Source organism: Schistocerca gregaria, chromosome 1, assembly GCF_023897955.1.
Source record: "Schistocerca gregaria isolate iqSchGreg1 chromosome 1, iqSchGreg1.2, whole genome shotgun sequence".
Taxonomy (NCBI): domain Eukaryota; kingdom Metazoa; phylum Arthropoda; class Insecta; order Orthoptera; family Acrididae; genus Schistocerca; species Schistocerca gregaria.
Genome location: NC_064920.1, coordinates 58,997,720 through 59,014,782, shown reverse-complemented (window position 1 = coordinate 59,014,782; position 17,063 = coordinate 58,997,720).

Sequence of the window (17,063 nt, the reverse complement as noted above, 5' to 3'; positions counted from 1 at the left end):
AAATGACGAAAACGTGCCGATTTCTCAGGTTTTTACTACATATGAACAATTTTCACATTCTCCCGTGCAACGTGGGTGCAAGACCTCCCTTCATGCAAAATCGTAAGGTCCTAGCTAATGTACAATGCACAAAAGCCGTCTAATAAGTCAATAATCGATAACTAAAACTAGAATTGTACTGCCTCTTACTGGCTATTATATCAACTTAGAATCTTCTTCTATGTTCTACTATGGGACGTATAGTGTCTCCACATCCCACAGTACGCGACATAGCTTTGCACACGATAAATGAAATCGTCTCAGAGAGAAGAGCGGCAAATGTGACGATCTGGCATGAAGTTGATTCGATAGCAAATGACGAAAGCGTGCGGATTTCTCAGGTTATTACTACATATGAACACTTTCAACATTCTCCCGTGCAACGTGGGTGCTAGACCTCCCTTCATTCAAAATCGAAAGGTCCTAGCTCATGTCCAAAACACCAATGCCGTCTAAAATTCAATAATCGATAACTGAAAGTTGAACTGTACTGCCTCTTACTTTCTATTACATGAACTTAGAAGCATCTTCTGTGTTCTACTATGGTGCGTATAGTGTCTCCGCATACCACAGCACACGACATAGCTTTGCACACGGCAAATATAATGGTTTCAAGGAGAAGACCGGCAATTGTGACGACCTGTAATGATGTTCTTACTATAGCAAACGACGAAAACGTGCTAATTTCTCAGGTTATTACTACATATGAACACTTTTCACATTCTCCCGTGCAACGTGGGTGCAAGACCTACCCTCATGCAAAATCATAAGGTCCTAGCTCATGTCCAATGCACCAAAGCCGTCTAAAAAGTCAATAATCGATAACTAGAATTGTACTGCCTCTTGCTGGCTATTATATCATCTTAGAAGCTTCTTCTGTGTTCTACTATGGGGCGTATAGAGTCTCCACATACCCCAGCACGCGACATAGCTTTGCACACGGTAAATATAATCGTTTCAGAGAGAAGAGCGGCAAATGTGTCGACCTGGCATGAAGTTGAATCGATAGAAAATGACGAAAACGTGCAGATTTCTCAATTTTTTACTACATATGAACTTTTTTCACATTCTCCCGTGCAACGTGGGTCCTAGACGTCCCTTCATGTGAAATCGTAAGTAACTAGCGCATATCCATTGCACGAAAGCCGTCTAAGGGTTAACAATCGATAACTAAAACTTGAATCGTACTGAGTCTTACTGGCTATTACATCAACTTAGAAGCTTCTTCTGTGTTCTACTATGGTGCGTATAGTGCCTCCGCATACCACAGCTCGAGACATAGCTTTGCACACGATAAATATAATCGTTTCAGAGAGAAGAGCAGGAAATGTGAAAACATGGCATGAAGTTGATTCGATAGCAAATGACGAAAACGTGCGGATTTCTCAGGTTTTTATTACATATGAACATTTCTCAAATTCCCCCGTGCAACGTGGGTGCTAGGACTCCCTTTATGCAAAATCTTAAGGTCCTAGCTCATGTCCAAGGCACCAAACCCGTCTAAAAAGTCAATTATCGACAACTAATATTTGAATTGTACTGCCTCTAACTATCTGTTACATCAACTTTCAAGCTTCTTGGGTGTTCTGCTATGGTGCGTATAGTGTCTCCGCATACCAGAGCACGCGACATAGCTTTGTACACGATAAATATTATCGTTTCAGGGAGAAGAGCGGCAAATGTGACGACCTGGCATGAAGTTGATTCGATAGCAAATGACGAAAGCGTGTGGATTTCTCAGGTTATTACTACATATGAACACTTTTCACATTCTCCCGTGCAACGTGGTTGCTAGACCTCCATTCATTCAAAATCGAAAGGTCATAGCTCTTGTCCAAAACAACAATGCCCTCTAAAAAGTCTATAATCGATAACTGAAAGTTGAACTGTACTGCCTCTTACTTTCTATTACATCAACTTAGAAGCTTCTTCTGTGTTCTACTATGGTGCGTATAGTGTCTCCGCATACCACAGCACACGACATAGCTTTGCACACGGTAAGTATAATGGTTTCAAGGAGAAGACCGGCAAATGTGACGACCTGTAATGATGTTGATACGATAGCAAACGACGAAAACGTGCGGATTTCTCAGGTTTTTACTACATATGAACACTTTTCACATTCTCCCGTGCAATGTGGGTGCAAGACCTCCCTTCATGCAAAATCATAAGGTCCTAGCTCATGTCCAATGCACCAAAGCCGTCTAAATAGTCAATAATCGATAACTAAAACTAGAATTGTACTGCCTCTTACTGGCTATTATATCATCTTAGAAGCTTCTTCTGTGTTCTACTATGGGGCGTATAGAGTCTCCACATACCACAACACGCGACATAGCTTTGCACTCGGTAAATATAATCGTTTCAGAGAGAAGAGCGGCAAATGTGTCGACCTGGCATGAAGTTGAATCGATAGCAAATGACGAAAACGTGCAGATTTCTCAGTTTTTTACTACATATGAACTTTTTTCACATTCTCCCGTGCAACGTGGGTGCTAGACCTCCCTTCATTCAAAATCGAAAGGTCATAGCTCATGTCCAAAACAACAATGCCGTCTAAAAAGTCAATAATCGATAACTAAAAGTTGAACTGTACTGCCTCTTACTGGCTATTACATCAACTTAGAAGTTTCTTCTGTGTTCTACTATGGGGCGTATAGAGTCTCCGCATACCACAGCACACGACATAGCTTTGCACACGGTAAATATAATCGTTTCAGAGAGAAGACCGGCAAATGTGACGACCTGTAATGATGTTGATTCGATAGCAAATGAAGAAAACGTGCGGATTTCTCAGGTTTTTACTACATATGAACACTTTTCATATTTACTCGTGCAACGTGGCTGCTAGACCTCCCTTCATGCAAAATCTTAAGGTCATAGCTAACGTCTAAGGCACCAAAGCCGGCTAAAAAGTCAATAATCGATAGCTAAAACTCGAATTGTACTGCCTCTTACTATCTGTTACATCAACTTTCAAGCTTCTTCTGTGTTCTGCTATGGTGCGTATAGTGTCTCCGCATACCACAGCACGCGACATAGCTTTCCACACGATAAATATAATCGTTTCAGGGAGAAGAGCGGCAAATGTGACCATCTGGCATGAAGTTGATTCGATAGCAAATGAGGAAAACCTGCGGATTTCTAAGGTTTTCTACAACACATGAACACATTTCACATTCTCCCTTGTATCGTGGGTGCTAGACCTCCCTTCATGAAATATCGTAAGGTCCTAGCTCATGTCCAAGCCACCAGAGCCGTCTAAAAATCAATAATCGATAACTAAAACTTGAATTGTACTGCCTCTTACTGAATATTACATCAACTTAGAAGCTTCTTCTGTGTTCTACTATGGTGCGTATAGTGTCTCCACATTGGACAGTACGCGACATAGCTTTGCACACGATAAATATAATAGTTTCAAAGAGAAGAGCGTCAAATGTGACGATCTTTCATGACGTTGATACGATAGCAAATGACGAAAACGTGCGGATTTCTCAGGTTTTTACTACATATGAACACTTTTCACATTCTCCCGTGCAACGTGGGTGCAAGACCTCCCTTCATGCAAAATCGTAAGGTCCTAGCTCATGTCCAATGCACCAAAGCCGTGTAAAAAGTCAATAATCGATAACTAAAACTAGAATTGTACTGCCTCTTACTGGCTATTATATCATATTAGAAGCTTCTTCAGTGTTCTACTATGGTGCGTATAGTGTCTCCGCATACCACAGCTCGAGACATAGCTTTGTACACGATAAATATAATCGTTTCAGAGAGAAGAGCGGGAAATGTGACAACATGGCATGAAGTTGATTCGATAGCAAATAACGAAAGCGTGCGGATTTCTCAGGTTATTACTACATATGAACACTTTTCACATTCTCCCGTGCAACGTGGGTGCTAGACCTCCCTTCATTCAAAATCGAAAGGTCCTAGCTCATGTCCAAAACAACAATGCCGTCTAAAATGTCAATAATCGATAACTGAAAGTTGAACTGTACTGCCTCTTACTGGCTATTACATCAACTTAGAAGTTTCTTCTGTGTTCTACTATGGTGCGTATAGAGTCTCAGCATACCACAGCACACGACATAGCTTTGCACACTGTAAATATAATCGTTTCAGAGAGAAGACCGGCAAATGTGACGACCTGTAATGATGTTGATTCGATAGCAAATGACGAAAACGTGCGGATTTCTCAGGTTTTTACTACATATGAACACTTTTCACATTCTCCCGTGCAACGTGGGTGCAAGACCTCCCTTCACGCAAAATCATAAGGTCCTAGCTCATGTCCAATGCACCAAAGCCGTCTAAAAAGTCAATAATCGATAACTAAAACTAGAATTGTACTGCCTCTTACTGGCTATTATATCATCTTAGAACCTTCTTCTGTGTTCTACTATGGGGCGTATAGAGTCTCCACATACCACAGCCCGCGACATAACTTTGCACACGGTAAATATAATCGTTTCAGAGAGAAGAGCGGCAAATGTGTCGACCTAGCATGAAGTTGAATCGATAGCAAATGACGAAAACGTGCAGATTTCTCAGTTTTTTACTACATATGACCTTTTTTCACATTCTCCCGTGCAACGTGGGTCCTAGACGTCCCTTCATGTGAAATCGTAAGTTACTAGCGCATATCCATTGCACCAAAGCCGTCTAAAAGTCAATAATCGATAACTAAAACTTGAATCGTACTGCCTCTTACTGGCTATTACATCAACTTAGAAGCTTCTTCTGTGTTCTACTATGGTGCGTATAGTGTCTCCGCATACCACAGCTCGAGACATAGCTTTGCACACGATAAATATAATCGTTTCAGAGAAAAGAGCGGGAAATGTGACAACATGGCATGAAGTTGATTCGATAGCAAATGACGATAACGTCCCGATTTCTCAGGTTTTTATTACATATGAACATTTCTCAAATTCCCCCGTGCAACGTGGGTGCTTTTCCTCCCTTCATGCAAAATCTTAAGGTCCTAGCTCATGTCCAAGGCACCAAACCCGTCTTAAAAGTCAATTATCGACAACTAAAATTTGAATTGTACTGCCTCTAACTATCTGTTACATCAACTTTCAAGCTTCTTCTGTGTTCTGCTATGGTGCGTATAGTGTCTCCGCATACCAGAGCACGCGACATAGCTTTGCACACGATAAATATTATCGTTTCAGGGAGAAGAGCGGCAAATGTGACGACCTGTCATGAAGTTGATTCGATAGCAAATGACGAAAACGTGTGGATTTCTCAGGTTATTACTACATATGAACACTTTTCACATTCTCCCGTGCAACGTGGGTGCTAGACCTCTCTTCATTCAAAATCGAAAGGTCCTAGCTCATGTCCAAAACACCAATGCCGTCTAAAAAGTCAATAATCGATAACTGAAAGATGAACTGTACTGCCTCTTACTTTCTATTACATCAACTTAGAAGCTTCTTCTGTGTTCTACTATGGTGCGTATAGTGTCTCCGCATACCACAGCACACGACATAGCTTTGCACACGGTAAATATAATGGTTTCAAGGAGAAGACCGGCAAATGTGACGACCTGTAATGATGTTGATACGATAGCAAACGACGAAAACGTGCGGATTTCTCAGGTTTTTACTACATATGATCACTTTTCACATTCTCACGTGCAACGTGGGTGCAAGACCTCCCTTCATGCAAAATCATAAGGTCCTAGCTCATGTCCAATGCACCAAAGCCGTCTAAAAAGTCAATAATCGATAACTAAAACTAGAATTGTACTGCCTCTTACTGGCTATTATATCATCTTAGAAGCTTCTTCTGTGTTCTACTATGGGGCGTATAGAGTCTCCACATACCACAGCACGCGACATAGCTTTGCACACTGTAAATATAATCGTTTCAGAGAGAAGAGCGGCAAATGTGACGACCTGGCATGAAGTTGAAGCGATAGCAAATGACGAAAACGTTCAGATTTCTCAGTTTTTTACTACATATGAACTTTTTTCACAATCTCACGTGCAACGTGGGTGCTAGACCTCCCTTCATTCAAAATCGAAAGGTCATAGCTCATGTCCAAAACAACAATGCCGTCTAAAAAGTCAATAATCGATAACTGAAAGTTGAACTGTACTGCCTCTTACTGGCTATTACATCAACTTAGAAGTTTCTTCTGTGTTCTACTATGGTGCGTATAGAGTCTCCGCATACCACAGCACGCGACAAAGCTTTGCACACGGTAAATATAATCGTTTCAGAGAGAAGACCGGCAAATGTGACGACCTGTGATGATGTCGATTCGATAGCAAATGACGAAAACGTGCGGATTTCTCAGGTTTTTACTACATATGAACACTTTTCACATTTACCTGTGCAACGTGGGTGCTAGACCTCCCTTCATGCAAAATCTTAAGGTCATAGCTAACGTCCAAGGCACCAAAGCCGGCTAAAAAGTCAATAATCGATAGCTAAAACTCGAATTGTACTGCCTCTTACTATCTGTTACATCAATTTTCAAGCTTCTTCTGTGTTCTGCTATGTTGCGTATAGTGTCTCCGCATTCCACAGCACGCGACATAGCTTTCCACACGATAGATATAATCGTTTCAGGGAGAAGAGCGGCAAATGTGACCATCTGGCATGAAGTTGATTCGATAGCAAATGAGGTAAACCTGCGGATTTATAAGGTTTTCTACTACATATGAATACATTTCACATTCTCCCTTGTAACGTGGGTGCTAGACCTCCCTTCATGAAAAATCGTAAGGTCCTAGCTCATGTCCAAGCCACCAAAGCCGTCTAAAAATCAATAATCGATAACTAAAACTTGAATTGTACTGCCTCTTACTGGCTATTACATCAACTTAGAAGCTACTTCTGTGTTCTACTACAGTGAGTATAGTGTCTCCGCATACCGCAGCACGCGACATAGCTTTGCACACGATAAATATAAACGTTTCATAGAGAAAAGCGGCAAATGTAACGATCTGGCATAAAGTTGATTCGATAGCAAATGACGAAAACGTGCGGATTTCTCAGGTTTTTACTACATATGAACACTTTTCACATTCTCCCGTGCAACGTGGGTGCAAGACCTCCCTTCATGCAAAATCGTAAGGTCCTAGCTAATGTACAATGCACAAAAGCCGTCTAATAAGTCAATAATCGATAACTAAAACTAGAATTGTACTGCCTCTTACTGGCTATTATATCAACTTAGAATCTTCTTCTATGCTCTACTATGGGACGTATAGTGTCTCCACATCCCACAGTACGCGACATAGCTTTGCACACGATAAATGAAATTGTCTCAGAGAGAAGAGCGGCAAATGTGACGATCTGGCATGAAGTTGATTCGATAGCAAATGACGAAAGCGTGCGGATTTCTCAGGTTATTACTACATATGAACACTTTTAACATTCTCCCGTGCAACGTGGGTGCTAGACCTCCCTTCATTCAAAATCGAAAGGTCCTAGCTCATGTCCAAAACACCAATGCCGTCTAAAATTCAATAATCGATAACTGAAAGTTGAACTGTACTGCCTCTTACTTTCTATTACATGAACTTAGAAGCTTCTTCTGTGTTCTACTATGGTGCGTATAGTGTCTCCGCATACCACAGCACACGACATAGCTTTGCACACGGTAAATATAATGGTTTCAAGGAGAAGACCGGCAATTGTGACGACCTGTAATGATGTTCTTACGATAGCAAACGACGAAAACGTGCTAATTTCTCAGGTTATTACTACATATAAACACTTTGCACATTCTCCCGTGCAACGTGGGTGCAAGACCTACCTTCATGCAAAATCATAAGGTCCTAGCTCATGTCCAATGCACCAAAGCCGTCTAAAGAGTCAATAATCGATAACTAGAATTTTACTGCCTCTTGCTGGCTATTATATCATCTTAGAAGCTTCTTCTGTGTTCTACTATGGGGCGTATAGAGTCTCCACATACCCCAGCACGCGACATAGCTTTGCACACGGTAAATATAATCGTTTCAGAGAGAAGAGCGGCAAATGTGTCGACCTGGCATGAAGTTGAATCGATAGAAAATGACGAAAACGTGCAGATTTTTCAGTTTTTTACTACATATGAACTTTTTTCACATTCTCCCGTGCAACGTGGGTCCTAGACGTCCCTTCATGTGAAATCGTAAGTTACTAGCGCATATCCATTGCACGAAAGCTGTCTAAAGGTCAACAATCGATAACTAAAACTTGAATCGTACTGAGTCTTACTGGCTATTACATCAACTTAGAAGCTTCTTCTGTGTTCTACTATGGTGCGTATAGTGTCTCCGCATACCACAGCTCGAGACATAGCTTTGCACACGATAAATATAATCGTTTCAGAGAGAAGAGCAGGAAATGTGAAAACATGGCATGAAGTTGATTCGATAGCAAATGACGAAAACGTGCGGATTTCTCAGGTTTTTATTACATATGAACATTTCTCAAATTCCCCCGTGCAACGTGGGTGCTGGGCCTCCCTTCATGCAAAATCTTAAGGTCCTATCTCATGTCCAAGGCACCAAACCCGTCTAAAAAGTCAATTATCGACAACTAATATTTGAATTGTACTGCCTCTAACTATCTGTTACATCAACTTTCAAGCTTCTTGGGTGTTCTGCTATGGTGCGTATAGTGTCTCCGCATACCAGAGCACGCGACATAGCTTTGTATACGATAAATATTATCGTTTCAGGGAGAAGAGCGGCAAATGTGACATCCTGGCATGAAGTTGATTCGATAGCAAATGACGAAAGCGTGTGGATTTCTCAGGTTATTACTACATATGAACACTTTTCACATTCTCCCTTGCAACGTGGGTGCTAGACCTCCCTTCATTCAAAATCGAAAGGTCATAGCTCTTGTCCAAAACAACAATGCCCTCTAAAAAGTCTATAATCGATAACTGAAAGTTGAACTGTACTGCCTCTTACTTTCTATTACATCAACTTAGAAGCTTCTTCTGTGTTCTACTATGGTGCGTATAGTGTCTCCGCATACCACAGCACACGACATAGCTTTGCACACGGTAAATATAATGGTTTCAAGGAGAAGACCGGCAAATGTGACGACCTGTAATGATGTTGATACGATAGCAAACGACGAAAACGTGCGGATTTCTCAGGTTTTTACTACATATGAACACTTTTCACATTCTCCCGTGCAACGTGGGTGCAAGACCTCCCTTCATGCAAAATCATAAGGTCCGAGCTCATGTCCAGTGCACCAAAGCCGTCTAAATAGTCAATAATCGATAACTAAAACTAGAATTGTACTGCCTCTTACTGGCTATTATATCATCTTAGAAGCTTCTTCTGTGTTCTACTATGGGGCGTATAGAGTCTCCACATACCACAGCACGCGACATAGCTTTGCACACGGTATATATAATCGTTTCAGAGAGAAGAGCGGCAAATGTGTCGACCTGGCATGAAGTTGAATCGATAGCAAATGAAGAAAACGTGCAGATTTCTCAGTTTTTTACTACATATGAACTTTTATCACATTCTCCCGTGCAACGTGGGTGCTAGACCTCCCTTCATTCAAAATCGAAAGGACATAGCTCATGTCCAAAACAACAATGCCGTCTAAAAAGTCAATAATCGATAACTAAAAGTTGAACTGTACTGCCTCTTACTGGCTATTACATCAACTTAGAAGTTTCTTCTGTGTTCTACTATGGTGCGTATAGAGTCTCCACATACCACAGCACGCGACATAGCTTTCCACACGATAAATATAATCGTTTCAGGGAAAAGAGCGGCAAATGTGACCATCTGGCATGAAGTTGATTCGATAGCAAATGAGGAAAACCTGCGGATTTCTAAGGTTTTCTACAACACATGAACACATTTCACATTCTCCCTTGTATCGTGGGTGCTAGACCTCCCTTCATGAAATATCGTAAGGACCTAGCTCATGTCCAAGCCACCAGAGCCGTCTAAAAATCAATAATCGATAACTAAAACTTGAATTGTACTGCCTCTTACTGAATATTACATCAACTTAGAAGCTTCTTCTATGTTCTACTATGGTGCGTATAGTGTCTCCACATTGGACAGTACGCGACATAGCTTTGCGCACGATAAATATAATAGTTTCAGAGAGAAGAGCGTCAAATGTGACGATCTTTCATGAAGTTGATACGATAGCAAATGACGAAAACGTGCGGATTTCTCAGGTTTTTACTACATATGAACACTTTTCACATTCTCCCGTGCAACGTGGGTGCAAGACCTCCCTTCATGCAAAATCGTAAGGTCCTAGCTCATGTCCAATGCACCAAAGCCGTCTAAAAAGTCAATAATCGATAACTAAAACTAGAATTGTACTGCCTCTTACTGGCTATTATATCATCTTAGAAGCTTCTTCTGTGTTCTACTATGGGGCGTATAGAGTCTCCACATACCACAGCACGCGACATAGTTTTGCACACGGTAAATATAATCGTTTCAGAGAGAAGAGCGGCAAATGTGTCGACCTGGCATGAAGTTGAATCGATAGCAAATGACGAAAACGTGCAGATTTCTCAGTTTTTTACTACATATGAACTTTTTTCACATTCTCCCGTGCAACGTGGGTCCTAGACCTCCCTTCATGTGAAATCGTAAGTTACTAGCGCGTATCCATGGCACCAAAGCCGTCTAAAAGTCAACAATCGATAACTAAAACTTGAATCGTGCTGCCTCTTACTGGCTATTACATCAACTTAGAAGCTTCTTCTGTGTTCTACTATGGTGCGTATAGTGTCTCCGCATACCACAGCTCGAGACATAGCTTTGTACACGATAAATATAATCGTTTCAGAGAGAAGAGCGGGAAATTTGACAACATGGCATGAAGTTGATTCGATAGCAAATGACGAAAGCGTGCGGATTTCTCAGGTTATTACTACATATGAACACTTTTCACATTCTCCCGTGCAACGTGGGTGCTAGACCTCCCTTCATTCAAAATCGAAAGGTCCTAGCTCATGTCCAAAACAACAATGCCGTCTAAAATGTCAATAATCGATAACTGAAAGTTGAACTGTACTGCCTCTTACTGGCTATTACATCAACTTAGAAGTTTCTTCTGTGTTCTACTATGGTGCGTATAGAGTCTCAGCATACCACAGCATACGACATAGCTTTGCACACGGTAAATATAATCGTTTCAGAGAGAAGACCGGCAAATGTGACGACCTGTAATGATGTTGATTCGATAGCAAATGACGAAAACGTGCGGATTTCTCAGGTTTTTACTACATATGAACACTTTTCACATTCTCCCGTGCATCGTGGGTGCAAGACCTCCCTTCATGCAAAATCATAAGGTCCTAGCTCATGTCCAATGCACCAAAGCCGTCTAAAAAGTCAATAATCGATAACTAAAACTAGAATTTTACTGCCTCTTACTGGCTATTATATCATCTTAGAAGCTTCTTCTGTGTTCTACTATGGGGCGTATAGAGTCTCCACATACCACAGCACGCGACATAGCTTCGCACACGGTAAATATAATCGTTTCAGAGAGAAGACCGGCAAATGTAACGACCTGTAATGATGTTGATTCGATAGCAAATGACGAAAACGTGCGGATTTCTCAGGTTTTTACTACATATGAACACTTTTCACATTTACCCGTGCAACGTGGCTGCTAGACCTCCCTTCTTGCAAAATCTTAAGGTCATAGCTAACGTCCAAGGCACCAAGTGTATCTACATACTAAAGCACGCGACATAGCTTTGCACACGATAAATATAATCGTTTCAGAGAGTAGAGCGGCAAATATGACGACCTGGCATGAAGTTGATTCGATAGCAAATGACGAAAGCGTGCGGATATCGCAGGTTATTACTACATATGAACACTTTTCACATTCTCCCGTGCAACGTGGGTGCTAGACCTCCCTTCATTCAAAATCGAAAGGGCCTAGCTCATGTTCAAAACACCAATGCCGTCTAAAAAGTCAATAATCGATAACTGAAAGTTGAACTGTACTGCCTCTTACTGGATATTACATCAACTTAGGAGCTTCTTCTGTGTTCTACTATGGTGCGTATAGAGTCTCCGCATACCACAGCACACGACATAGCTTTGCACACGGTAAATATAATTGTTTCAGAGAGAAGACCGGCAAATGTAACGACCTGTAATGATGTTGATTCGATAGCAAATGACGAAAACGTGCCGATTTCCCAGGTTTTTACTACATATGAACACTTTTCACATTCTCCCGTGCAACGTGGGTGCAAGACCTCCCTTCATGCAAGGTCCTAGTTAATGTACAATGCACAAAAGCCGTCTAATAAGTCAATAATCGATAACTAAAACTAGAATTGTACTGCCTCTTACTGGCTATTTTATCAACTTAGAATCTTCTTCTATGTTCTACTATGGGGCGTATAGTGTCTCCACATCCCACAGTACGCGACATAGCTTTGCACACGATAAATGAAATCGTCTCAGAGAGAAGAGCGGCAAATGTGACGATCTGGCATGAAGTTGATTCGATAGCAAATGACGAAAGCGTGCGGATTTCTCAGGTTATTACTACATATGAACACTTTTCACATTCTCCCGTGCAACGTGGGTGCTAGACCTCCCTTCATTCAAAATCGAAAGGTCCTAGCTCATGTCCAAAACACCAATGCCGTCTAAAATTCAATAATCGATAACTGAAAGTTGAACTGTACTGCCTCTTACTTTCTATTATATCAACTTAGAAGCTTCTTCTGTGTTCTACTATGGTGCGTATAGTGTCTCCGCATACCACAGCACACGACATAGCTTTGCACACGGTGAATATAATCGTTTCAGAGAGAAGAGCAGGAAATGTGACAACATGGCATGAAGTTGATTCGATATCAAATGACGAAAACGTACGGATTTATCACGTTTTTATTACATATGAACATTTCTCAAATTCCCCCGTGCAACGTGGGTGCTGGGCCTCCCTTCATGCAAAATCTTAAGGTCCTGGCTCATGTCCAAGGCACCAAACCCGTCTAAAAAGTCAATTATCGACAGCTAATATTTGAATTGTACTGCCTCTAACTATCTGTTACATCAACTTTCAAGCTTCTTCTGTGTTCTGCTATGGTGCGTATAGTGTCTCCGCATACCAGAGCACGCGACATAGCTTTGCACACGATAAATATTATCGTTTCAGGGAGAAGAGCGGCAAATGTGACGACCTGGCATGAAGTTGATTCGATAGCAAATGACGAAAGCGTGTGGATTTCTCAGGTTATTACTAGATATGAACACTTTTCACATTCTCCCGTGCAACGTGGGTGCTAGACCTCCCTTCATTCAACATCGAAAGGTCATAGCTCTTGTCCAAAACAACAATGCCGTCTGAAAAGTCAATAATCGATAACTGAAAGTTGAACTGTACTGCCACTTACTGGCTATTACATCAACTTAGAAGTTTCTTCTGTGTTCTACTATGGTGCGTATAGAGTCTCCGCATACCACAGCACACGACATAGCTTTGCACACGGTAAATATAATTGTTTCAGAGAGAAGACCGGCAAATGTAACGACCTGTAATGATGTTGATTCGATAGCAAATGACGAAAACGTGCGGATTTCTCAGGTTTTTACTACATATGAAAACTTTTCACATTTACCCGTGCAACGTGGGTGCTAGACCTCCCTTCATGCAAAATCTTAAGGTCCTAGCTCATGTCCAAAACACCAATGCCGTCTAAAAAGTCAATAATCGATAACTGAAAGTTGAACTGTACTGCCTCTTACTTTCAATAACATCAACTTAGAAGCTTCTTCTGTGTTCTACTATGGTGCGTATAGTGTCTCCGCATACCACAGCACACGACATAGCTTTGCACACGGTAAATATAATGGTTTCAAGGAGAAGACCGGCAAATGTGACGACCTGTAATGATGTTGATACGATAGCAAACGACGAAAACGTGCGGATTTCTCAGGTTTTTACTACATATGAACACTTTTCACATTCTCCCGTGCAACGTGGGTGCAAGACCTCGCTTCATGCAAAATCATAAGGTCCTAGCTCATGTCCAATGCACCAAAGCCGTCTAAAAAGTCAATAATCGATAACTAAAACTAGAATTTTACTGCCTCTTACTGACTATTATATCATCTTAGAAGCTTCTTCTGTGTTCTACTATGGGGCGTATAGAGTCTCCACATACCACAGCACGCGACATAGCTTCGCACACGGTAAATATAATCGTTTCAGAGAGAAGACCGGCAAATGTAACGACCTGTAATGATGTTGATTCGATAGCAAATGACGAAAACGTGCGGATTTCTCAGGTTTTTACTACATATGAACACTTTTCACATTTACCCGTGCAACGTGGCTGCTAGACCTCCCTTCATGCAAAATCTTAAGGTCATAGCTAACGTCCAAGGCACCAAAGCCGGCTAAAAAGTCAATAATCGATAGCTAAAACTCGAATTGTACTGCCTCTTACTATCTGTTACATCAACTTTCAAGCTTCTTCTGTGTTCTGCTATGGTGCGTATAGTGTCTCCGCATACCACAGCACGCGACATAGCTTTCCACACGATAAATATAATCGTTTTAGGGAGAAGAGCGGCAAATGTGACCATCTGGCATGAAGTTGATTCGATAGCAAATGAGGAAAACCTGCGGATTTCTAAGGTTTTCTACTACACATGAACACATTTCACATTCTCCCTTGTATCGTGGGTGCTAGACCTCCCTTCATGAAATATCGTAAGGTCCTAGCTCATGTCCAAGCCACCAAAGCCGTCTAAAAATCAATAATCGATAACTAAAACTTGAATTGTACCGCCTCTTACTGAATATTACATCAACTTAGTAGCTTCTTCCGTTCTACTATGGTGCGTATAGTGTCTCCACATACCACAGTACGCGACATAGCTTTGCACGCAATAAATATAAACGTTTCATAGAAAATGGCGGCAAATGTGACGATCTGGCATAAAGTTGATTCGATAGCAGATGAAGGAAACGTGCGGATTTCTCAGGTTTTTACAACATATGAACACTTTTCACATTCTCCCGTGCAACGTGGGTGCTAGGCCTCCCTTCACGCAAAATCATAAGATCCTAGCTAATGTCAAAGGCACCAAAGCCGGCTAAAAGGTCAATAATCGGTAACAAAAACTTGAATTGTAATGCCTCTTAATGGCTATTATGTCAACTTAGAAGCTTCTGTGTTCTACTGTGGTGCGTATAGAGTCTGCGCAAACCACAGCACGCGACATAGCCTTGCACGCGATAAATATAATCGTTTCAGGGAGAAGAGCGGAATATGTGTCGACCTGGCATGAAGTTGATTCGATAGCAAATGACGAAAACGTGCAGATTTCTCAGTTTTTTACTACATATGAACTTATTTCACATTCTCCCGTGCAACGTGGGTGCCAGACCTCCCTTCATGCAAAATCTTAAGGTCCTAGCTCATGTCCAAGGCACCAAACCCGTCTCAAAAGTCAATTATCGACAACTAAAATTTGAATTGTACTGCCTCTAACTATCTGTTACATCAACTTTCAAGCTTCTTCTGTGTTCTGCTATGGTGCGTATAGTGTCTCCGCATACCAGAGCACGCGACATAGCTTTGCACACGATAAATATTATCGTTTCAGGGAGAAGACCGGCAAATGTGACGACCTGTAAGATGTTGATTCGATAGCAAATGACGAAAGCGTGCGGATTTCTCAGGTTATTACTACATATGAACACTTTTCACATTCTCCCGTGCAACGTGGGTGCTAGACCTCTCTTCATTCAAAATCGAAAGGTCCTAGCTCATGTCCAAAACACCAATGCCGTCTAAAAAGTCAATAATCGATAACTGAAAGTTGAACTGTACTGCCTCTTACTTTCTATTACATCGACTTAGAAGCTTCTTCTGTGTTCGACTATGGTGCGTATAGTGTCTCCGCATACCACAGCACACGACATAGCTTTGCACACGGTAAATATAATGGTTTCAAGGAGAAGACCGGCAAATGTGACGACCTGTAATGATGTTGATACGATAGCAAACGACTAAAACGTGCGGATTTCTCAGGTTTTTACTACATATGAACACTTTTCACATTCTCCCGTGCAACGTGGCTGCAAGACCTCCCTTCATGCAAAATCATAAGGTCCTAGCTCATGTCCAATGCACCAAAGCAGTCTAAAAAGTCAATAATCGATAACTAAAACTAGAATTGTACTGCGTCTTACTGGCTATTATATCATCTTAGAAGCTTCTTCTGTGTTCTACTATGGGGCGTATAGAGTCTCCACATACCACAGCACGCGACATAGCTTTGCACACGGTAAATATAATCGTTTCAGAGAGAAGAGCGGCAAATGTGTCGACCTGGCATGAAGTTGAATCGATAGCAAATGACGAAAACGTGCAGATTTCTCAGTTTTTTACTACATATGAACTTTTTTCACATTCTCCCGTGCAACGTGGTTGCTAGACCTCCCTTCATTCAAAATCGAAAGGTCATAGCTCATGTCCAAAACAACAATGCCGTCTAAAAAGTCAATAATCGATAACTGAAAGTTGAACTGTACTGCCTCTTACTGGCTATTACATCAACTTAGAAGTTTCTTCTGTGTTCTACTATGGTGCGTATAGAGTCTCCGCATACCACAGCACACGACATAGCTTTGCACACGGTAAATATAATCGTTTCAGAGAGAAGACCGGCAAATGTGACGACCTGTAATGATGTTGATTCGATAGCAAATGACGAAAACGTGCGGATTTCTCAGGTTTTTACTACATATGAACACTTTTCACATTTACCCCTGCAACGTGGGTTCTAGACCTCCCTTCATGCAAAATCTTAAGGTCATAGCTAACGTCCAAGGCACCAAAGCCGGCTAAAAAGTCAATAATCGATAGCTAAAACTCGAATTGTACTGCCTCTTACTATCTGTTACATCAACTTTCAAGCTTCTTCTGTGTTCTGCTATGGTGCGTATAGTGTCTCCGCATACCACAGCACGCGACATAGCTTTCCACACGATAAATATAATCGTTTCAGGGAGAA